General features: G+C 38.3%; 1 protein-coding gene across 2 annotated transcripts in view; it reads left to right on the forward strand.

The window, feature by feature from the left end:
- The first annotated feature begins 13,706 nt into the window (after positions 1-13,706).
- The window catches only part of BPGM (bisphosphoglycerate mutase), a 46,655-nt gene continuing 35,778 nt past the window's right edge, over positions 13,707-24,583 (forward strand). Inside the window, exon 1 of one of the 2 annotated variants that reach the window (XM_007504344.3) lies at positions 13,707-13,886. The gene's annotated coding sequence lies outside the window, so the exon portion shown is untranslated. Of the gene's footprint in view, positions 13,911-24,583 lie in introns of both variants that reach the window. The other variant, XM_016426168.2, reaches the window with a different exon arrangement.

The following is a 24,583-nucleotide window of genomic DNA, read 5'->3' on the forward strand; positions in this document are numbered from 1 at the left end:
AATCCTGTTTAATGGAGGTTAAATGACCTATTTGGGGTCACAAAGCTAGGAAGTGTCTAGGGTCACATTTGAACCCAAGACTTGTCTCTAGGCCTGGCTCCCAATCCATTGAGCCATCTACTAATCCCCCTTAATTAACTTTTCATGAACTTAACAGCCCTATCTTTGCTTCTCAGAATTTCTCTTAATTAGTATTTTTTTATGTGGCACAGTTAGATTCCATTCCATTCATATATTGTAATTCGTTTGGGTGTCCTCCAGTCAGTGGATTGCCCCTTTGTTTCTAGTATTTTTTGTGCTACCCCAAAGAGTGATGACATTAGCTTCAAATAAAATCAGAGAGTCTAGGTTTGAATTCTAGTTGGGTCAAAATTACCTTCACCTTGCCTAGCCTCAGTTTTCTGGTCTGTAAAATGAGAGCATTTTACTATATTACTTCTAAGACCCCTTGCAATTCTAAATCTATGAAATAGCCAAGAGACAAATTGAATTATCCCTCTTATAGTTCAAGGACATGAATCCTCACTCAAAAAAAATCTATGGATCAAGTTAAGTCTAAACATTAAAGATTGTGTCCTATTTCTTTTAGAATGGAACTGTTTTCCCCCAACAAAAGGAAGAGTATCCATTTGGTTTTGAAGAATGATATATGTAAACTCTGCTTAGATCATTGCTTTATCTCCATTTAATATTCAACTCAGCCAATTAAGTGGCCTTTAGAAAAATATTAGATAAATTCGAGTATGTGTAGGGAGAACTCGATGTTTCAGTGGACCGGAGTACTAGGCCTGGAGTCAGGAAGATCTGAGTTCAGATGTGGTTTCAGACAATAGCTGTGTGACTCTGGGCAAATTACTTAACCTCTGTTTGCCTTAATCCACTTAAAGAAATGGCAGACCACTCCAGTATCCTTGCCAAGAAAATCCCATGGACAGTAGGACCCTGGGGTGATAAAGAGAGTTGAATATGATACAAACAACAGTGTGCATCTATTTTGGAAGGGGTCCTCACTCTTAGGCATTAAGCCATTAAAAAAAATCATTCACCTCCATTTTTAGCACAGTAGGGACAGTAGAATAGAAAACAATAGATTCCAATTGATCAATTTACTGAAACTCACATCTAACAACTTACTAAGTATTTTGTTAAGCAAAGTGCTACCTGATCTTCATATAAACCCAATGAAGGGCAAAATATGATCCTCATTTAACAGATGAGAAGACTGAAAAATGATGGTTCCAGGAACTCCTTCCCCCCCGCCCCCTGCCCCATCACATGGCTATTAAATGGCTTAGCTGAGACTAGAACTTGGCTAGATGAGAAAACTGAAACTTAGAGGAGTTCCAAGGACTTTCCCCAAATCACATTGCTATTAAATATCCTTTAGTTGGGACTTTCCACTGTACCACAATGCCTTATTCCTATAGTGATTCCAAATCATCTTACATTTCCTCCCCTTTTGATAACTATTGGCATTCTCTCCCTCCCTCTATGGTGATAATAAGATGTAAGTTTGGGGGTGAGACTGGAGCAACAATAAGAAGGTGAAGAGATTTTGCCCCAGGGCATTAACATAGAGGAAATCCTTCTTCCCTAGGATGGCATGATTCCACCATATGATGACCACCATTGCTATAGCATTTCAGTATAGTTCACTACGTTATCATGAACTTAGTCCTTCATCCTTTTACTCTTACTGAGCCCTTCACACAATCCAAAAATGCAATAGAAAGCTGAATGCCAGAAGTCAAATAGATCCTTGACTCACAGTCTTGTTGACCAAATTCTGTGTTCATACATCTAGAATGTCCTGGAGGGCTGCTTCCCTCTGTAGAGATTCCTTTCCAAGAAAAAAGCTTGTATCATTGATCCTATTCATTTCCCATCTCTTCCAGCATTGTTCCTTCAAATATCCCTGCCTCCCTACCATGTTCAGTCTCTCTTCTATCATCTCTTCTCCTCTGTCTCTAAATAAGCACGTTTCCTATGCCTTGGAAGAAAAAAAAAGCTATAGTTTAAGACTTCCACTATTTTAGTCCTTTCTTAAGGATCAGAGGGACCTTTGGGTGTCATTCCCCAACACCTCCATCCCCACCAGGAAAGAGCAATGACCTTAGATGATAGCTCCAGTAGATGGCAATAGTAACATTGGCAAGAAACAGCAACTGTCACTTTGAGGAGAAAAGAAGCTAAATTCAAGGGCCAAGGAAGCTCTAAGAACTAAAATGGTAGAAGTCTTAAACTATAGCTTTTTTTCCTTTTATTCCAAGACATAGGAAACGTGCTGACAACTTGCCTATAACATACTTTTACAAATTTGTTTGGGGACACTATGAGATTAAGTGATTTCCACAGGGCCACATATTCCATATGTGTTAGAAACATTATCAGAATGTAAGTTTTTCTTGACTTCACAGCCAGCCTTCTTTCCACTGTGTTTCATGGCTTCTCTCTAAAGCACTATTTTAAAAATTAATTAGTTTGTTTGTTAAATTAAAATACCCAGTTAACTCCTTCCATCCCCTGCCTTCAGTAGAAAAGGCATCATTTGACAAAAAGCTATAGGTATATTATGAAACTATGTCAATTATATTCATCAGTTCTTTCTCTAAAGGTGGACATATACAAGTCATTTTCTTCAAGCAATATTTCTGTTGCTGTATATAATGTTTTCTTGGTTCTTCTTGTTTCACTCAATAATTTCATGTAGATTGTTCCATGTTTTTCCAAAATTAAACTATTCATCATTTCTTGTGTGAAAAAAAAAAGAATATTTCCCCTGGAATTGGGTTTGGGAGTCTGTAGAAGGTCTGTAGAAAGAGGACAAAGAATGATTCCACTAGTTGTCTTTTCCCTTGTAATTTACTTGGATATTTTGCCTAAATAAATGTTTTACTCTTTGATGAGCAGTTCTTGGTGGTTTGTGGATGAGGAATGTACTTGCTTGCACCATTTTTACATAATGATGACTACCTTGCCATCATTTCACACTGAATAGGATAGGAAGGAAGGAGTTCCAAGGTCCAGTGCACTCAAACTTCACCCCAGCAGAGTAATAGTATCTCCCTCTCTGATATTCTTTAAGGAACCCTTTTTATTTGCAATGGAGACAAGTCTCATGTTCTTCATTCTAATTTGTCTGTATTAGACTTGTCTCATCAAATCATACATCTTCAAACCTTTTGGGGGCAAAGAACATGTCTTATCCTTGGATACCCGTTGACATAGTTTATTGCATATAGTAGGGTACTTTTATTGCATGAATAAAGGAATCATTTGATTTTCTTTGGATTTTTTAGGGGAACTAGCTAAGTTCAGGGCAAAGCCTTCCACTCTCTTAATACCTCTGCTAGGGAAGTACCAAGCTGAATGAAAAGAGATGAGCTGCCTGATACTTTATTAATACTCATAGCTTCCTGTTAATGTGTGTGCAGATACAGATGTGTTTGGAGATTTTCCAGATTATTTGAAAGGAGCTTTTTGTGGGAGGGCATCCTCAGAGACATCCACAAGATATTTGTCTAGGGTTCCTTTAATGGCCTGAGGTTTTTGTGGTGAAGAACTTGAGCTCCATGGTGTCTGTTGTTCTGTCTCAATTGATTACAGGGTGGTCCCTAATCTCTACAACCTTCATTATATCTCAGGAGAACGTCTCTCCCTCTCTAGGAATAACCTTTTTTTTATTATTCAGCTATTGGATCATCATTTGTACATAGTGTTCAAATCTGGTTTTATGAGAAAGCACAGCACATTGTGTTTACTTTCCTAATGATGTTCAAGCTTAAGAGTTGCCCACAGTCAACATTTCAATATTCCTTAGTTACTAACTCAAAAACTGGGGGAAGAAGGGGATGGGATGGTTAGAGCTGGACGATTCTCCTTACAATGGGTTTTATTTTATTTTATTTTTAGGCAAACGAGATTAAATGGCATACTAAAAGTCACACAACTAGAAAGTGTCTGAGGATGGATTTGAACTCTTGAAGGTGAATCTTCTAGATTCTAAGCCCAGAACTCTATCCACTGTACCACCTAGATTCCCCCAATTAATGAGCATTTATTAAGTACTTCAGAGAAATGACCTTACTTTGTCTCCTATAATGATTTAAGTACAAGTTTTCTGGATTTTTTTTCCCCTTTCTTTTTCCCATACTTTGCTGAATTAGTGTTATGCCACATCAATACCATTATGATATGAGACTTGTGGCTAGGTAATCAGCACATCCATCTGTATCAAGAAGAGGCTCTGGGACCTTATCTGCTGGCTCCAGCTTTCTATTGCACTGTGAATACCTCCATCTTTCTGTTGCTTGGTGAATACCTCTTGGTTTGTGTTCTTTGTCTTTAGCAAGAAGTGATAAGGTGGATTCATAAGCAAAGGATAAACTATGGGAGTGGAAACACCGAGGAAAAGCAACTGCCTGAATACAGAGGTTGAGGGGACATGACAGAGGAGAGACTCTAAATGAACACTCTAATGCAAATACTATCAACAAAGCAATGGGTTCAAATCAAGAAAACATCTAATGCCCAGTGGACTTACGCGTCGGCTATGGGGGGTGGGGGGGGGAGGAAAAGAAAATGATCTATGTCTTTAACGAATAATGCTTGGAAATGATCAAATAAAATATATTTAAAAAAAAAAAGAAGTGATAAGGTGGGTTCCTCTTCTCCTTATCCACCATACCTGACGCAAAGGAAATATTATTGGGAACCCACATTTGTAACTAAAATTCTAACTCTTTTGGACCTTCAATTTCTCATTTTCACTCCTTCTTTAATAATTCATTGGATCCAAACACTTGAGAATTGGGAACTGTATTTTAATATAATTGGTTCAATAATAATAAGTAATAATTCAATAATAAATAATATCTATAACTTTATACACTTGGACATATTTAATAAATATATTGAAACATTATTCTGGCAAGGGTGCCATAGGCTTCACCAGACTGCCAAAGGGGTGAAATAGAAATGTTAATCTGTGTGACACTATTACTTGTTGCTGCAGTGACTGAGGTACTCTGGCTTGAGACTAGAGAGAGCTTCTAGTATGGGACACACCTGAGAGTGCTTAGTTACAATGGAAAGAGATGAGAGACACTGCTCGTACAGGGGAATTGTGAACCTAAAAAATTCTCAGACCCTACTTCATAAGGTTAGGATTGTGAACCTTAAAAAGTAGGGTCTGAGAATTTTTTAGGTTCACAGAATGCTCTGGAGTTTGCCTACTGATCCCTACTGATAACAAGTGGATCAATATTGCTCCTAATCTCCTCCTACCCTCTCCTCCCTGTCTCCCTCACCTCCCAGTTCTTCTTGAAGCCTTTGGCTTCTTCCCTCCCCCCTGAGTGAACTATAAAGATACTCTTTTCCTTTTCAAGTCAGGGGGGTTTATTGGGAAACAGGGTGGGAAACTGAGGTAAGAAGGATGAGGGTGTCCCTAATCTAAAATGAAGATTATGAGGGCTTGGGAAATCACAACTGTGACAGAGAGACAGTCAGAGATGGAGGACAACAGTTAAAATCTTCTTTCTTCTTCACAACGTCACCAATTTCAGAAGTCCCCCTGAAGGGTCCTTCAGCCTGGGACAGAAACTAAATAACATCAGTTCAGCTTCTTCCCCCTGGCCAGCTTCAACTCCCAGAGCTAGAGACGGAGTCAAAAGTCCAAGTTTTTATTGAGGCTTCACTATATTTTGGGTTTTAAAAAGAAAAAAATATAATTCTGTATCACAGAGTTTTTGCTATATAGTGGGATTTTGTGGATGAATACTGTACTGTACACAATGGAAATGCAGTATGCCACTACTGCTTGTACAAGTTTACCAATGAGATTGTACATGGCACACTATTGGCTGAAAGACAACCAAACCCATTGCTGTGTTCTGTATCCTGGGCACTGGTTGGCTCAGTGTTTATAAGTATGGGAAAGGTTAATAAGAGTGTGGAAAAGGTCTATAGGACAGTGGTAAGGGTTTATAAAGCCTTAAAATAAATATAAATAATAAAATATAACATCTCTGCTTCACAGATTTTCACCTATTGCAGAGGTCTCTGGAATATAACACCTGCCATAGGTGAGGAATCACTATACATAAATGTTCAGTCATTAGTTGTGTCTCACTCTTTATGATCTCATATGGGGTTTTCTTGGTAAAAATGCTGGAGTGGTAAATGCAGCTAAGCAGTACAGTAGATAGAATGTCAGGCTTGGAATTGGAAGGATCAAGGTTCAAATCTGTTCTCAGATATTTCCTGGGCAAGTCATTTAACCCTGATTATGCTGCTCTTCTGTATTCTAATTGATATTAAGTCAGAAGGTAAGGGTTTAAAATATATATAAAATAGAGTAGTTTATCATTTCCTTCTCCAGCTCATTTGGTGGATGAGGAAACTGAGGCAAACAGGGTTAAACGATTTGTCCAGGGTCACACAGTTAATAAAGTGTCTGAGGCCAGATTTAAACTCAAGGCTTCCTGACTCCCAGCTCAATATCCTCAGCTTCCCAAGTTCAAGTTCAGCCTTAGACTCTTGTTGGTTGTGTGACCCTGGGCAAGTCACCTAATCCTGTTTGCCTGAGTTTCCTTATCTGTAAAATGAGCTGGAGAAGGAAAATGGCAAACCACTCCAGTATCTTTGCCATGAAAACTCAAAAAGAGTCAGCCGTAACAGAAACAACTTAACAATTCAACTCAACAACAATAACAATATATATATAATATTAGATCTCTCTATATATTATATGTCTATGCACATATTAAATATATGTATGCATTGTATAATATATTTACATACACATTTGTAAATACACATTTGGTGCTTTAGGGTGAAGGGAGGAGATGGGAATTAAGACCTTAACTCCTACTCTCATTCAGCATAAAAACATGCCAGATATTTGCCTGAACCCCTAAAATTTACAAATAAAAATTACATGATATCAACCTAACTTAAGGAGGTCGTACTTTTAAGACAGGACAAGTAGCCTCCTGTCTTCAAGGCCAGATGGTCACCTGTCATGTGTGTTGGGCAAGATGGCCCTTGAAGCCCCTGCCAACTTGAGATTCTATAAATCTGTGAAATTCAGGTGAATTTGGGGCCCTTCATCATAGTCATTTGGGGAGGTCATATATTTATTGCCATGATGCCGCACAGCCAGTTTATGAAGCTCATAACTTTATAGTGCATTATATTTTATAGCCATGCTTCAAATGGCCCCAGAGTCAAAAAAAGTAGCATGTTTGGGTCATTTTCAAAAAGTCCAGCTTTAAGATTGATGCAGGATTTATAAAAACTGCAGTTTAAAAATGAATTTGACTTTCCTGAGTATGCTATAATATCTGGACATAAGGCATTTGTGGGGGGAAATGCACATGTATAGAAAGAAAAAACTTTTTTTTAGTCATTCATCAAAGGATCTGAATGAGTTCTACTGGCAAGAAACAAGCCAATTTAGGGGACTCTAGAAGAAATCCTTGTGAAGAGTCAGGAAAAGGTTTCAGTTGGTAGGAAAAGTCAGATATAGGGCAGGGGATTAATGCTACCATTGCACCAACAAAGTGGAAAGGATGAAGTTACCTCCTTGAATACCGAAAGTCTTGCTCATAGGCTTACGAACGTAATAACTGTAACTGAAAGAAAGAGAAAAGGTTCATGGTCTCCCTATTGTCTTTACAGACTAAGACTTATCTATGTGAGAATTTATGATGGAAATTGTTCCTTTATCAGACCTGATTCATGTATTCTAGTGATCTCAGCTGCCTTTGGAATAGAGTTTTGCAATAGGGTAATAATAAATTCCTACCCATAGAAACCTGAGCGCATGTTTATGACCTACTCATAGGGCTTATCCACACTTCATTTAGAGCTTAACAAGATGAGTTTTATACTTCCTGTATTCAGGCAGATCATAGATTCAGAGCTCAATAGGACCTTAGAGTTCACCCAGGCAACCTCTTGATTTTATAGATTCTGACATAGCATGGCATCTAGGTGATATGGTGAATAGAGCACTAGGACTGGAGTTGGGAAGACTTGTCTTCCTGAGTTCAAATCTGGCCTCAGGCACTTGCTAGCTGTGTGACCCTGGGCAACTTCATTGGACAAATCACTTAACCCTGTTAGCCTCAGTTTTCTCCTCTGTAAAATGAGGTGGAGAAGGAAATGGCATACCATTCCAGTATCTTTGCCAAGAAAAACCCAAATTGGGTCATGATGTGTCAGACAGGACTGAAAACAACTCAACAACAACAACAAATAAGTAACAGCTGGTATTTGAAAACAAGTCTTCTTTTTAAAAATTTTAATATTTTATTTATTTTAATATTATTATATTAAATATTAACCATGTAATATTGTTTAATATTTAATTTATTTTCCCCTGCTTACATGTAACAACAATTTTTGACATACATTTCCCAAAATTACGAGATCTATCCTCACTTTCTACTCCCTTCTGTGAGATGGTAAGCAATTTGATCTGTCATACATGTATGATCATGCAAAACACATTTCCATGTTGATCAATGAGAGAATATTCATATAAAATCCCAACACCACAATGAAGCCACTTAGGAATAAAGTGAAAAATTGTTTGCTTCCATCTGTATTCAGACATCATCAATTCTTTCTCTGGAGGTCGAAAGCATTCTTGGTCACAAGTCCTTCAGAACTGTCCTGGATTACTGTGTTGCTAAGAATAGCTAGCAGGTGACCCTCACAAAATATTGTTCTTACTGTGCCCAATGTTCTCCTGATTTTGCTTGTTTCACTCTGCATCAGTTCATGAAGGTCTTTGCAGGAAACTAGGTCTTCTGATCCCAAATCTAGCAATTTTTCCATTATTTCTGTTATTCTATGAATCTATTTATTGAGGAAGTTCTTTAGGCCTTCCTTTTTACCTGTCAATAACAACACAAAATATTCTTTTCAGTGTCATTGAAACGAAGGTAAGGTTTGATATTATCAGGATTGTGTATGACAGGTCCCATGGGCAACCAGGTTGCCATTTCTATTGCAGTGGAAATTGAGATTTCTAGGCCTAAATGAACCAATACCCAGGAGTCCCCAAAGTACTGAAGTTTCACCATCCTCTCCCACCAGTGTCTGTGACAATGTACTCCTGCTCAAAGTATAGTGTAGTGTACTAAGCACTGGTATTGGAATTAAAATGTGACTCAAATGAAAAGCTGTGAAACCTCAAGCTTTGGTATTTTCTGCTTCTGTATCCTGAGTAAGTCATCTCTCCCTCCTTGATCCTTTGTTTTCCTCATCTGTAAAATGGATTTGATGAGTTCCAAAGTCTTTTCTGGTTCTAAAGCCTTTGGTGGGGGTAGGAGAAAGAAGAGTGTATATAGGGGGGAGGTGTGACATTGTTGTTCATTCATTTTTGTCATGTCCAACTCTTCATGATCCCCAGTCAAAATTTTCTTGGCAGAGGTTCTGATGTGGTTTACTCATTTTATTGATGAGGAAACTGGAGGCAAATAGGGCTAAGTAACTTGCTCAGGGTCAAACTATCAAATAGCTATTAAATTTCTGAGACCAGATTTGAACCCAGAATCTCCCATCTACAATTTTGGCTTCAGTCAATAAGCATTTCTACAAAAAAATACCTCATTATGTATGTTTTACTCAGGACAATGACAAACAAAATGGTGAAGGCTGATAGTAGAGAGACTTCTTTCTAAGCAGTCTGTAGGGATAAAATTTATGGGTTTGACTAAAATATGAGAATTCTAAAGTAATATTGTGATCACTGATTAAAAATATTATAGTTCAAATCAAGTGACTTTTAGTAGCTTTTATTTACAAAGAGGTGGAAAGAGTGAAAGTAAAGAAATATAAGAAGAGGGTATAGAAAATATCTAGCCTATCACACTAAATGTTGCTCCGGTGTTTGACTCAGCCCCAGCAGGGCTTGTTAACCTTCAGCCAGAGGACCTGGTGATGTTGAAGTAAAAATCCTTCCTAGATGGATGGGAGATGATAAAACCCCACCTAGGGATCTCCCAAGGGCCAGTAAAGCACAACCCTTGCAATTATAAAAAAACAAAACAAAACCAAAAAAAATAAAAACAAGTTTATTAAGGGTAGGGAAATGATAAATAAAGTCCTAAATCAACACAGCTATAGCTCCTTCCACCAATCTATGCTCCCCAACCTGGGGTTTGCTCTTCTGATCTTCTCAAGCCCTTCCTACAGCTTCCTGCTCTTATCTAAGACTCCAAAAGCTATCTTACTATAAACTAACCTAATTAATATGGATTATTAAAAGGAAAAAAAGGAAGGACTCACAGATGTATTTGAGCCCTTACCTAAAGGCTGGAATTGGCTTCACTAGGTAACCCAGAGTCCCAGGTGACAAACCCTTGGGATTACCTTAGCCAAGTGGATTGCTGGCAGATGGATCACAGACAGATGATCTCTGTACTTCAGGGAAAAACCAGTCCACTCCAAGGCAAACTCTCAAACCAAGGAATCACTAATCTCTTCATGAGATTAGGATTGCCAAGGAAAAATTGCCAGAGAAAAGACCTCCTTCTAGCTCAGTCAAAACAGGAGAGAGAGTGACCCTTAATGCCAGTAAAACTCCCACAATCCTTTTCTCCTTGTCAGAATCTTCTCCCAGAGCTTGTATCCAAATTTTCCTCTTACAGCTAATCCATGAAATTTACTCGATCTCTTACTTCCCACAATGTCTTGTACAAAGGTTTCAGCAATGCAGCCTCCTCCAGAAGAAAGAAGTCTCTCTGGAACCTAATCTTTCCAGAAGCCAGGAAGGGAAGACCAGCTATTTACTCACCCAAGACAAAGTCCAAAGGAGAAGATCCAAAGGCTAAGGTCCTGAGTTGAAGTTGAGGTCCAAATCCAAAGCCACCTCCAAAAGGCAAGTCATTGGCCAAAGCTCCAAGGTGAAGATTCAAAACAAAGACTCAAGCCTAAAACCCCTTGGACAGGAAGTTCAGGACTTTTACTAGTCCTTTTTCCATATCACTTCCTATCCCTTCCTCCACTTCACAGGGGCCAATCACAGCTTCCAAATTGCCTAGCACTGCCCAGGGCCGCAGTGTCTATGGGATCTACCTCTCATCCTCTAAGGGTGTAAACTCTTATCAAAGGATTAACAAGTTTCTGACTGATTGAGTTAAAAGGGTGGAGCTCTCCAAGTAAGTGACTTGTGAACCCCCTTACTTAATGTTAAGTAGGGGTGTTTAAGTTTTTGGTTGATTTATTCAAAATAGACAAAGAGAATAAAGAATTCCCTTTCAGAAGTCTAAACTCTAGTTAAACTCATCTGAGATTTAGTGGAACTCCAGGCTAATCTTAATCCCTTTTGTTAATTGTTGTGAGAGCCAGCAACCCAGATGGGCTGTCACCTATTTTTCCTGGTTTAGGCTTTATATCTCTTTTCTTCTGAGAGGAGGATGAGTTAGTTTTTCAGACTTCTAATAGGAGGAACATTTGTGGGGAAGGAATGGGATGAAGAGGAGAATAAAGGGACTAGATGGAGTCAGTTGGATGGTGTTATATAGAGAGTAATTGGCCTGGATTCAGGAAGACCTGAGTTCAAATTCAGGCTCATATAGTTATTAGCCATGTAGCCCTTGGCAAGTCACTTAACTTCTGTCTCACTTTCTTCATATGTAAAATAGTAACACTAGTTATCACCAACTTCCTGGGGTTGTTGTGAGAATTACATGAAGTAATATTAGTGCCTTTTAAATATTAGCTATTATTATAATAATATTATTTAAAAGACATTTGGATGTGGATTCATGAAATCTGGGTTTAGGTTCTTATTGCTATTTACTGTTACATTAGATGAGTCACTTAAATTTTCTGAGACTCAGTTTCCTCATTTATATAAATATTATAATATATATAATTATATAAAATGGAGTGATCATGATGCTTATATTACTTGTCTTTCCCAGGTTTTATTGTGATGAGCAAATGTGTGATATATAACATGCTGTATAAATGTGAACTGTTATTAAAGGCAGACAGCAGGATTCTGGGCACACACTTCTGTTTTTTCCTATAACCTCCCCCAATTCTATTTAACTTTCAGGCTCTGGTCTACTTTCTCTTCTGCCTTCTGGATGTTTCAGGGGAAGAGATTTGCAAATACTCATTGTTGGAGAGGAGTTGCACTTTGGTTGATGCCAATGGAAAAGTTGTCCTGTGCCAAGTATGACATTGAATAGGGCTATAAACAGGGGGGCTTACTGTATTAAGCACTTATTATGCGATATATAACAAGATTTTTTTTTCCTACATGGTATGTGGAAAGAATTCTAGGTTTTCTGATTCTTTTAAAATTATGCTGGTGATAATCTTTTTCCACTTATAAACTTATATGTTGGTGGAAATTGGAGGCACGGGGAACAGTGAGAGTAACACTAGACAGACTCTATAAGGGTGGCAGAAAAAAAAATCTCATGCTAGGTTACCAAGCAGGGTTTCCAGGGTACAAGAGAATGTAGTGGAAATAGCCCTGGATTATTTTATTTTATTTTATATTTTATCTTATTTTAGGTCTGGGTTTTTAATTTGGGGCCCTGAATTTGAAACCTTGTTTTTCTAGTCTATAAGTAATTTCCCCTTTCTGGGTCTCAATTTTCTCAAAAGTAAAATGATGAGGTTTAATAACAAATTCCCATATAAATTTTTTGAAATTATGTGATCCAAATTACAATGATGGCCTTTTAAAAAGAACGTTTTGATAAATTTAGCATTTTTAAAGCAAAAAAAAAAAAGCCCAAGAATGAAAAGCAAATAAAAAAGTACATTTCTTTATACCAAACTAACCAGAGAAAAGTGTCTGTCATACTTCAGGTTGAACTAGATGCTACTAGATCTGTTTTTTTGGTGGTTCTTCTTGCCCAGTGCTTGTAGACTCAAAGGTGGTTGCCTGAGGTAATCTCTGCCTTTCATTTTGTAAAGGCTTTGGGGCCATCCCACTCACTTCAGTTCACTGTACCAGACTGCCTCTAGGTAGCAAGTATTATCTTTCCTTAGGTGTGGGTAGGGAGGGTGTTGTTTAATGCCCCTGACTACAGTAAACTGGGTGAACCGTGGCAAAGGTAGGAAGAGCAATTTTTTTTAAACCCTTACCTTCCATCTTGGAATCAATACGTATAGATTCCAAGGCTCGAAGAATGGTAAGGGCTAGGCAATGGGGGCTAAGTGACTTGTCCGGGGTCACACAGAAGCAATCGTTTTTCAGAAAGCTTACTTTAAAAAACTATTTTGTCTCAAAACCTTTGATGTTCATTCAAGACATTTAAAATCACTGACGTTTATGCCAAAAGAGTTTTCCTAGCAAGAAGACATTTATTTTTCATAGCCTATCTCATTCCCGTGTTGATGCTAGCTCTTCCCATTGCAATAAAGATGATTTCCTTATTACTCGTATCCTTCGGGTATAGATTTACAGCCGGAGCATCCTTGATTAATTATAAGGCAGAGGGCTTTTTTTCCCTCCCAGTGGGCCATGCTAGACTTTTCAGCTTCTCAGTTTGCAGGAGGCTGGGAAATACACCAGGTGTCTCATCACGCACTTTATTGGCTCTTGCAAATATCTGTCTCTGAAGAAGACCAATCAAAACATCACTTCCTCTCTTTGCGTTTTGGAAATAAGAAAGGCCGTTGGCCAGTGTCTTGGAGCCCATCCCACTTGCTAGGGCGAGCGCTGTTGTCTCGGAGAGCCAGCTGGGTTGTGAGGGACAGCTCAGCCTGCCAATGAGCAGACGCAAATAACTTACTCTCCCGCCCCTGGTTACTTCTATATGAGCTCTTTGAGCCTGCTGGAGCTATGAAGAGTGGAGGCTGTTGCTGGTTATTTCGAGGCGAAGCAGCGCTTAGAAGTCTTCGGTCAGGCAAGTGCTTTCTTCCGGAGATAGGTCGGTCGGTGCGGGGGGAGTTCTTAATTACTGTATGTCACATATGCATATGAAATTCAGTGCTTTGGGAGCGGATGAGAGAGGAAAGGTCATTTAAAAAAATTACCCGAGTGCTGCTGGTATGTATAAGAGCTATGCCCGTGCAGCACCCCCAGTTGCTAACCCCTTGGGATTCCCTCCGTTCCCCCCCCCCCCCGCCCCCAAGTTGTCCCTCCTCCGTCTGAGCCTTTCTGGCAGCTGCTACTCTGGCAGCCCCAGATAGGGATCCCAAATGATATGCCGTGGCGCCCTGGCAGCCAGAGTAGGTAGGAGTTAACGTGAGCAATGAATCGGCTTCCCTTGTCCTTAGGGATGTAGCTGAGGCTGGAGGTGATGAAGGCCGCTTGATGTGAACCTTTTATAGGTACTGGGCTACCTGCGATGTACATCCCAGAACAGGACCTGGCCTGAAGTCTAATTTGAAAGACTAGACTCCAAAGTCCAAAGGAAGAAGAGAAATACATGGAGAAGATGGCTATTTTAGTAGCTATAAGTAGGAGATTTAAATGGTAGGATTACATAGTCTATAGGACTCATTAAATTAAAAAAAAAAAAAAAACTTTTAAAATGTCGTAGCCTGACCCATGGCATTAAAATGTTGGTTTTTTTTTTTTTTTTGATAGACCTCAAAATAGGATGTTATAATCATTAATGTCAATTCTGCTTATGGGTTGACAGTGGAAAGGGCAATGAATCCAGGAACCTGGTTTCAGATCCCTTCTCTGATACTTCCTGTGTGACCTTAGCTAAGTCCCTTAGCCTTCCTGGATCTGTTTCCTCCTTTGTCAAATGAAGAAACTGCCCTAGATGGTTTTTGAGGTCCCTCCATAGAACTCTAGCTTTATGATTCTATGAATTGTTAAAAAGCAGTAATTAAAAAGAGCCTGTATGATGTTACAAAAACAGATCAATCCATAAGCAAAGTACCCACTATGTGCCAGGCACTGAGCATATGAAGATCTTCCAATTCTATCAATCCTGCCAGATTATTATAAACAATTTATAAAGTTAGTAGATTGGTAAATCAGGGTAATTCTGTGAATAGTTCTTGCTCAGATTTTTGCAAAGCCTTTGTGAGAGGGTTTTTTGTGATTTTCTGGGGGGGGGGTCAAATGGGAAAATATATGGTAAGATATAGGGAAAAGGTGGGATTCAGAAATATGGAGGCTAAGATGTAGGATTCAGAACTCATTGAATGGCTGGACCCAAAGAATAGGTGTAATGTAATGGTTCCATATTAATTTGGAAGAAGGTCTCTAATGGTGGACCTCAAGAGTCTGTTTGGGCCTATACTGATTAACGCTTTTATCACTGACTTGAATAAGGTATAAATGGCACACTTATCACATTTATAAGTCTCATGAAACTGGGAGACAAAATTAGGACTCAAAAGATCTTGACAGACTAGAACATTAGGCTCGGATCTAATAAGAAAACTCAAGATAACTGTAAAGTGATTGTTGGGGTCCAAAAAACAAATTCCACAAACACAAGATAATGAGACATGGATCATTTTTCTGAATAGACTATTTGTGGTTTTAGTTGACTGAAAGCTTAATATGAACCAATTTCTTATCCTGTGAACTAAATGAAGCTATTGTAATCTTAGGCTTCCTTAAGAGAAGCAGTGGAGGGTGGAATAGTATTAAACCCATGAATTTTATTTCTGTTTGTAATTTTATTTTGAATGCTCCTCACATATTGGCTTGTACAATTTATATGTGGATAGGTTGTGTCCCCTGGTAAAATGTAAGTTCCTTGAGGGTAAAAACTTATTTTTTTTTAGGGGGGGTTTGTTTTTAAAACCTTAATAGTTGATCAGCATTCTGCTCTGGTAAGATCACATCCAAAGTAATGTGTTCATTTTTGGACTCCATCTTAGGAAGGTCATTAATAAATTGGAGAGACAGGAAGATGAAAGGCTTCATGATTATGTCATATAAGAACTAATTAGAGGAGGCAGTCATATGTAGTCTGAGGAGATAACTTGGTAGTAGTAGTGGGGGAATAGGTATGGGTTGGGGTGGAATAGATGTCTTGAAGTAGTTCAAGGACTGTCTTATGAAAGAGGGATTAAACTTGTTCTTCATGGTCCTGGGAGCTTAAACTAGGGGCAGTGGTAGAAATTAGAAAGAGGCAGATTTAGGTTTTACGGAGAGAAGAAAAGAAACATTTATTAAGCACCTACTATGTGCCAGGCACTGCACTAAGCATTTTACAGATATGATCCTCATAACAACCTGGGAGATAGATGCTATTCTTATCCCTGTTTTATAGTGGACAGAACTGAAGCTGATAGAAGTTAATTGACTTGCCCCAGGTCATATAGCCAATAACTGTCCTGAGTTTGCACTCAGTTCTTCTTAATACCAGGACCAGTTAGCCAGCGAGGTGCCTCTAAAGAAAAAATTCCCCCCAAATATGAGATATCTAAAAGTGGAACAGTATGCCTCAGGAGGGAATGAATTCTCCTTCACTAGAGATTGGCCTTCAAACAAAGGCTGGAGAACCACTTTTAAGGAATGTTGTAGAAAGGTTGGTTGTTAAGGTATGGATTGAATTAGCTGGTCTCTAAGATTCCTTCTAACTCTGAAATTCTATTATTTTATCTAGCAGAGAAGAACATGTACTGAACTCATTGATAATTTCTAATTGTAGCTCTGCTTTGAATGGTTCTGAAGTGTTAGCACCTATATTTTATAGGTGGACATATTGTTTCCCTAATAGGATGTAAGCTTTTGAGGGCAGAGAATGATTTATTTATTTGTTGGTCTTGGAAAGTTAGTAGCCTAGCATAGTTCCTGGTACTTGGTTTTATAAATGCTTAATGACTGTTAATTAAGTGTGAATTTGTTGACAACTTAGGTTCTTTCTTGGCAATGCAATCACTCACTAATAGGCACTGAGATAGTAATGAAGGCAGAGTTTATTGTAAACATTAACATTTAACTAAAGAGTTCACTTTAATACTGGTTCCAAAGTAGTCAATAAACTTTTTAGACTTGGACAAATCACTTTTGACTACAAGAAGATCCAATTCAATGATGTTCAAAGTTCCTATACATCTCTAATAGTCCCGAATCTAAAAAGTTAACTAAGATTTTAAAACTTTGATTTGTAAATAAGTCTTCCCTGTAGTGGGCCTCAACTCTTCTTTATCTGCTCCTGGAGACACAAAAAAGATATACAGTGACTGTTAGAATGTCAAAATCCATAACAAAAAAGTTTCCAAAGTGATGTTCAAAATCTGTCTGAATATATTTGGTACAAAAAAATCTGGTGTGGCCAAAGAGTTTGAATGGGACCCTTTAGACATCTGGGAGATTCTTCTGAGTAGGTAGTAATGGGAGAATAAGGGTGGGTTCATTTCATTGAAATTTGGCCACAAACTTGGTATATTAACACTTTTTGGAAAACAAGCTAATTAAATAGTAACCAGAACCTTAATGTATTTTTATTAGGGTGGGTTTATGATCTCTAAGTGCTCCTAGCAAGTTTTAAAATTCTCCAACCTGCTAAGTCTGTAAGCAGTTCTCCCATTTTCAACCATAAGTTGTGTTGAGTCCACTGGTGTACTAGAAATTATTTAACCACTGGCTCTCTAGACCAGTATATGTTTTGAAGGACATTTTAAAATTTAATCTGTATTACTAAGTATTTCTCCATCACTCTTTAAAGTCTGGACTATGAACAATAAGTGAATGCCTGGTTTGTAGCACTTGCCAATTTCCACCATGAAGATGCTCACACTGAAAATTTAACAACATCCTCTCCCTTCAAGCCTACTCTAGCACACCCCTACTAGTGTCCCACTTCACCTATCTTCTCCACCTTCTTGCCTCACTTTCTCTGCCATCCCTTCCACTCATTGTTGTAGGAAGAGCAGAATTGGTGTAGGGGTAGGGATTAGTCACTCCCAATTCCTGTCTGACTCTTGCACTTGGTTTCCCATCTGTTGAGTAGGCTTGAATGTTAGCCAATACTTTAACCACCTCTATGTACCTGTGATCTTAGCCTGGGCCCTAAATGTGGGTGAGGAGGGAGCTAATTGATAGGAACTGTGTATAATTTAGAGGAAACCAGGTGGGCATCGAGGCATTGAGGCTGCTCCAGGCAAGAAACAATCTGTGTTAAGCCAAGGCTTCTGATGATCCATGTGTGCCAGTATTTGACAATCTCTATTTAGTTTCCTGAGCCAACATTTCCTTCCCTTAGTTTGTTTTAAAGTGACTAATGGAAGAGGAGTGCAAATGTCAGGGGAAGGATCTGACTGGGAAAGGTATTGGAGTAAGATCAGTCATCTCTTGAGTGTCTCTTTTGGCATGAGAGCACATGGGCAGGGAGGCACTAACTCTCCGACTAGATGTCTATTTTTTTTTTAGTCCTCTTGTACTTAAGTAAGGGTTTAGGAACGAGCAAATGAAGACCATTTATAAAGTGTTGGGGAAAGCAATAGGGCCAATAGTCCCTGCTCACCAAAAACTTGTTATATTCAGATTAGAGGAGACCTGTATGGGGTGGGGGGTGGGGTTAGCAGTGCTCGATAGAGTACAGGGTCTGCCATCTTACAATTGTAATTGACGTCTCTCTGCTTGTTGAACATATGGCGCAAAAGTAAGAGCCCTGGCTTTGGAATGGGTAGATTTTTAGTCTAGTATAGACTCCCAATCACTTATTAGCAATATGACCTTAGTATAATGAAAAGAGCACTAGTTCTGCAGCCAGAAGGTCCGGGTTCAAATCCTACTTCTCATACTTGCAATCTTTGTGACTTTGGATAAATTGCCTAACCTCCCTGGGCCTCTGTTTCCTCATCTATAAAATAAGTAGGTTGTCCTGGGTGGTCTCTGAGGTCTCTTCCAATTCCAGCCCTATAATTTTATGATCTATAACTTCTCTGGATCCTAGTTTTCTCATCTGTTAAATGAAGGGATTGGACTTTGAGGCTGGTTTCAGCTCTAAACTTCCATGAACCTTTGCCAATAGAGAAGTGCTTGTGGATGGACATATATTTATAAATGTTTTTGTTTTTTTTTCAATAAGCTTGACCTCCTTGGGGAAGAAAGAATTTTATTTAGAAAGCTTTAGGGACTCCTACAAATGAAATAAGACTTTCTCAATTGTCATCTTCTGTCTCATCTTCATATATTGGTTTCTCTTCCTAGGAATCAGAAACATTTATTATATGTTCGGTAAGGGTCAGACATTGTACTAAGCCCTGGGGATTTTTAAAAAAGTGGGGTGGGAAGGGAAAAGATAATTCCTGACCTCAAGGAATTCATAATCTAATGGGAAAAGAGAACATACAAGCAAATATATACAAGCTATATATATATATATGCATATATATATATATAATAAAAGGAAATAATTAATAGAAGAAAATGCATTAAAAGTAAGAAGAGTTCCAGTCAAAGATGGCTTCGTTGGGATTTAAAGGAAACCAGGGAGGCCAGTAGTTGGAGTGGAAGAAGGAAAGTATTTCAGGCATTGGGGCAACCAGAGAAAATGCCTGGATCTAAGAAATGGAGTATCTTGTTCATGGAACAACAGCCAGGCAGCCAATGTGTGTGTGTGTGTATCAGGGAGTAAGGTATAAGGAAAATAGAAAGATAGGAGGGGAATGAAGAGATAGAATGTAAGTGGGGCTTCAAAGGAAGAATGACATATAGGCAGGTAGAAATAGAGTATGGCATTCCAGGAAGGGACCAGTCACCTCAACAATGGCACCAGGGTGACCTCTGAGATTGGGGAGGAGGGGCGAAGAGACCAGTCTACCTGGAGCTGAGGTTGTCTGAGGTGTAGCAGAAAAAGCAAGTTTTATTAAAGCAAATTCTGTGGGCCTTTATAAACCAGACTAAGCTTAGATTTGATGCGACAGGAGAGTTCTTTAAACTGGGTAAGGGAAATGATGACAGTGGAAGCCAGCTCTAGGAGTGGTCTATAGGCTGGGTTAGTGAAGAGAGAGTAGAAGCAGGGAGATCAGTAAGAAATCTGCTTTAGTAATCTAGAGGTCATAATCCTGGATTGGGGGCTAGCAGAGTGAAGGGAAAGCAAGAATCAAATGGTAGAGACTTGGAAATGAGTACATCATGAAATGTGGTAATAGACTGACTCTCAGGGGATGAAGAAGAAAGTATTTTTTTTTAATGATCATTAGATTTCTAGTCTAGGGGAATGGAGTTATCAGGACTAGGAGTGGAATTGTTGCAAAGTTGTTATTACCTTAGGTAAGGGAGGTTATGAGACTAGTTTTGTATGGGCTGTCCAGGTTGAGATATTTTTTATCCAACTGGGAATATGGAACTGCACCATTGATGAAAGGCATAACTAATGACTAAGCTTCAAATCTGGGAGTTGATGAAAGACTTCAGACTGGTCTGATGAATTTAACAAGGTTTAAATTGAGAATAGAGGTTAAGTTTGGGAATGCTGCCCATCAAAAGTAATGCTAAGGTTCTCCTTTAACCAGATGTGTAGGTGAATGAAGGTGAAAAATCTATTGGCATTTCTGGTTGATCTCAATGTGTTGTTCATATGAATTTATAATACCAAAAGGCAGAGATGTTATTCTTCCTTATATATGGCACTCCGTTTTCATTTCCCCTCTCCATGCCTTGGTGCTGGCCTCTCGGTGCTTGCTCTCCTCTCCTGCGTCAAATCCTCTCCTCCAGCCTCATGCCTGAAATGTGCTTCTCCCTCATCTCAACATCTTGGCATCCCTGGTTTTTGTAAAGGCTTAATTCAAGCACTAAATTCTTCCTGAAGTCTTTTTAGGTTTTTCCACCCCTTTCCAACCTGCTAGCACCTTCTCCACATTACATTGTGTCTATTTTTTATATACCTATAAATGTATATGTTGTTCCCCATGGCTGGAATGTATCTTCCTGGAGGATAGAAATTTTCGCTTTTGTCTTGGTATCCCTAATGTTATCATAGTGCCTGGCACTAATAAATGCCTATTTGGCCTTTTTTTGGTATTGGTTAAAATAGTTGACCAATCTCCAGGATGAATTTTTCAGTCAGATGGCTAGAATTTATAATCTGCTAACAAAAAAGGCATTAAAATCAGGAAATGGAGAGGGAGATAAGCAAATTAATGAGAATCTGAGAGGTAGAAATGTAAGACTCAACTTAGGAACAGCGTCCAGTGTTCTGAACAAAGGGAAAGGCTGGCCACAGTTTTCTGGTGGCCATAGCACCAGGGACACTGACTTGAGTTGGAGATCAATTGGCTTTGAACAGGGCACAAGGCAAAGATAGAAAAGCTTGGTTAGGGATCTGGGAAACAAATGTCATTGTGGACCGGTGGTTGGAATTGAATGAGCTAGTGAGAGAGACAGTGACTTCAGTAGTCCAAATCTAGAGGACCACTTTATTCAGAGAGTCTAGAAGAGATATAATAATGCTTTAAATCAAAAGTTAATAACTTCTTTGTGTACCATGTGCCCCTTGGGTAGTCTTTGAAGCCTATGAACTCCTCAGAATATTTTTAAATGCATAAAATGTGTTACAGAATTGAAATAATTATAAAAATATTTTAAAAATACTCACATAAATCCACAGACCTCAGATAAAGAACCTATGCTAACTCAAAGCTGAGTAAAATAAACCTGCTATAGATGGTTTGCACCTGAGCTTTCTTTGAACTGTAACTGTGCTATAGGACAGGACTTGGTGGGGAGAAAGAAAAGGATAGTTCTAGGAAGAAAAAGAAGGGAAAGGACTGTAAATCTTATGGTGGTAATTTTAGAAGGCAAAGCTCTGCTCTTCTTGACCTACTTGGTGGCAACAAGGAGACATTGCCAGAGGAGTGGTAGTATTTCCCTGTCAAGGGGAGATTATCACTGATGATTATGATGATTATCACTGAACTTAACTAACATGGTTGTCCCATAATTCATCATTAGGACTACACTCAAAGCCTCTTCAGCTTTGTCTGACAGACTAGGACTTAGACTTTGTTAGCATAGCCTTCATCAACAAGCTTTTCTTAAGGGCCCACTAGAAATGAGTCCCTGTGCCAAGTGCTGAAGGCTGGGGTTACAGAGACATAAGTGAAATAGTCCCTGTGCTTGGGACGTTTTCATTCTTGCTGAGGAAGTAATGTACATATATAGATGTATTCAGAAGATGCAAGATGATTGAGTTGGGGGAGTGGTTGGGAAAAGCTTCATGAAGAAGGTGATAACTGAGCTGATCATTGAAGAAAAGTGGAGATTTAGGAATCCTTGGAGGTTGAGGGAAGCGAGGAGCAAATGCCAAGCATGAAGAACAGGTTCAGGAGATGGAGTGTTGTTTGTGAGGGACAGCAAAGTCTGTAGTGAATATAAAGTAGAGTAATATATAGTAAGATGGAGAGGGAGGTTGGGAGGTTGTGAAAGATTAAATGGCAAAGGAATTTTTCCTGGAAGTACTAGGGAATCACTAAAGTTTCTTGAGCTGGGGAGGGACATGGATTTTAGGAAAATCACTTTTAGCTATGATGAGGAAGCATTAAAGCAAGAAGAGACATGAGACTCAAGAGAAGTTAAAAGGTTGTCAAAACATCCAGAACAGTGGTGATGGATGAGCTGGGGTGGTAGAGTGTTGAGAAGGGTACACATTGAGGAGGTATTGTGGAGCAAGGCAAAGGCTATTCCATGTTATGGTGATGTCTCATAATAGGACATTTGTGGGGAGGAAGCACTTTTGATATCTTAACTATTGAAATGCTTGGGTAGGAGAGGAGGGGGAAAGCCTATGGCATTTTGTGACCTTTAGAAGAGTAGTTTCTGTAAAGAATTGGTTCTCAAACTTTCTATTAGGATCATTTTACACCCTTAAAACCTAATGAGAACCCTTCAAAGAATATTTTTAGATGTAAGGCTATCAATATTTACCATATCAGAAATAAAAATATTTTAGATTATTATGAAAATAGCCTTGATTCTCACAGACCCCCTGGAAGAATTTTGGGTACTTCTCTCTTTCCCTTGATCACAGTTTGAGAACCACTACTTTAGTTTATCAGTAGAGAAAGAGGTCAATTTGAGGTTTAAGAATGGAATGAATTTTACCAAACATTTAAAGATCATCTAATTCCATTATTAAATAAATTATTTATGACAGTTGGTGAAGGAATCCTGCCAAATTCCTTTTATGGAACAAAAATGGTGCTGATACCTAAACCAAGAAGAACAAAAACAGAAAAGGAAAATTATAAACCAATTTCATTAATTAAGATAGATGCAGAAATTCTAAATAAAGTATTACCCAGGAGACAACAATATATCACAAAGATTTTACATCATAACCAAATAGGATTTATACTAGATATGCAAGGATAGTTTAATATAAGGAAAACTTACCATAATTGACTATATTAAAAAAAGGTAAAAAAAAACCCTTATGATCAAATTAATACATAAAAAGCTTCTGACAAAAGAATAAAATGACTAGAAGGAAGTAGAAATGTATATTTTTTCCATGCAGTTCAATTTATGTTTTATGTTAAACTTACACACTAAAAAAGAATATTTCCATATGTATAACAGAACATAAAAGAGAATTATATATGAAACCATGTATCAGTTTCATACCATTTGCTTTTTAAAAAATAGCATATTAGAAAAATAGCATGTAATTCCACCAGTTAATTTCAAAACTTTCCCAATTGTCTGGTACTTCCTTCTATTCCCTTTTTTACATTAAAAAAATGTTTCCATGACCCTCTACTTTTTGACACCTCTATTGTTAACACCCCCCTCCCCCATTAAAAACACAGAGAAAGATAAAACAATCCCCTGTTTAAAAAAAAATCAAAACAAATCCATATAGATGTCATGTTCAAAATTGTCTTTCCTATCCCCTGACTTTAATTAACTTTGTCATGGAGTGGGGTGGCATGCTTCAGAAGACATCATGTCCTCTGAAGACATAGACATTGAATAAACATTGCATTCATCAGAGTTCTTAAGTCTTTCAAAGTTGTTTTTCTTCAAGTTCTGGTCCTTATGTAAATTATTCTCCTGGCTCTGCTCAGTTCATATTACTAGAAATTTTCTTTCATTTCTTATGGTGAAATACTATTCTGTTACTTTCATAAAAAATACATTTTGTTTAGTCTTTCTCAAATTGATGAGTATCCTTTTAGATTTTAGTTTTTTGCCTTTTTTCATTTTTTTCCCCCTTTAACTTTTTAAGATCAGGAAATTTATTCTTCTTGCCTATATTCTCTTCTAAGCATTATTGATATTGTCCTTCCTCTTAACCTGACCCCTCTTATTCCTTATATTCTTGCTTGTTCCCTTTTTGAGTTTTCCAGCATTTCTACACCAAACCCTGAGTGTATTCAACAAGCATTCATTCAACATCTACCACATTCAATGGCCTTGAGATGATAAAGATCAAACAAACAAACAGAGTACAGAAAAATAGAAGGGGCATTAGATTATTAGCTAGAAAGTGGGGGAAAGGGAGGAAGAAGGTATGTTTACTTATTTTGGGGTGTGTGTATCTGCTTTGTTTTTTAAAGATAAGGGAGGACTTGAACTTTTTTTTAAAGGAAAGGGAAGCAGCAGTCCCCTCCCCCCTCAACCACCCTCTTCTCTTTTCTAAGACTTCACCCTCTTCTCTTTTCTAAGACTTAAATA

The sequence above is a fragment of the Monodelphis domestica genome, chromosome 5 (genome assembly GCF_027887165.1).
Source record: "Monodelphis domestica isolate mMonDom1 chromosome 5, mMonDom1.pri, whole genome shotgun sequence".
NCBI classification, from domain to species: Eukaryota; Metazoa; Chordata; class Mammalia; order Didelphimorphia; family Didelphidae; genus Monodelphis; species Monodelphis domestica.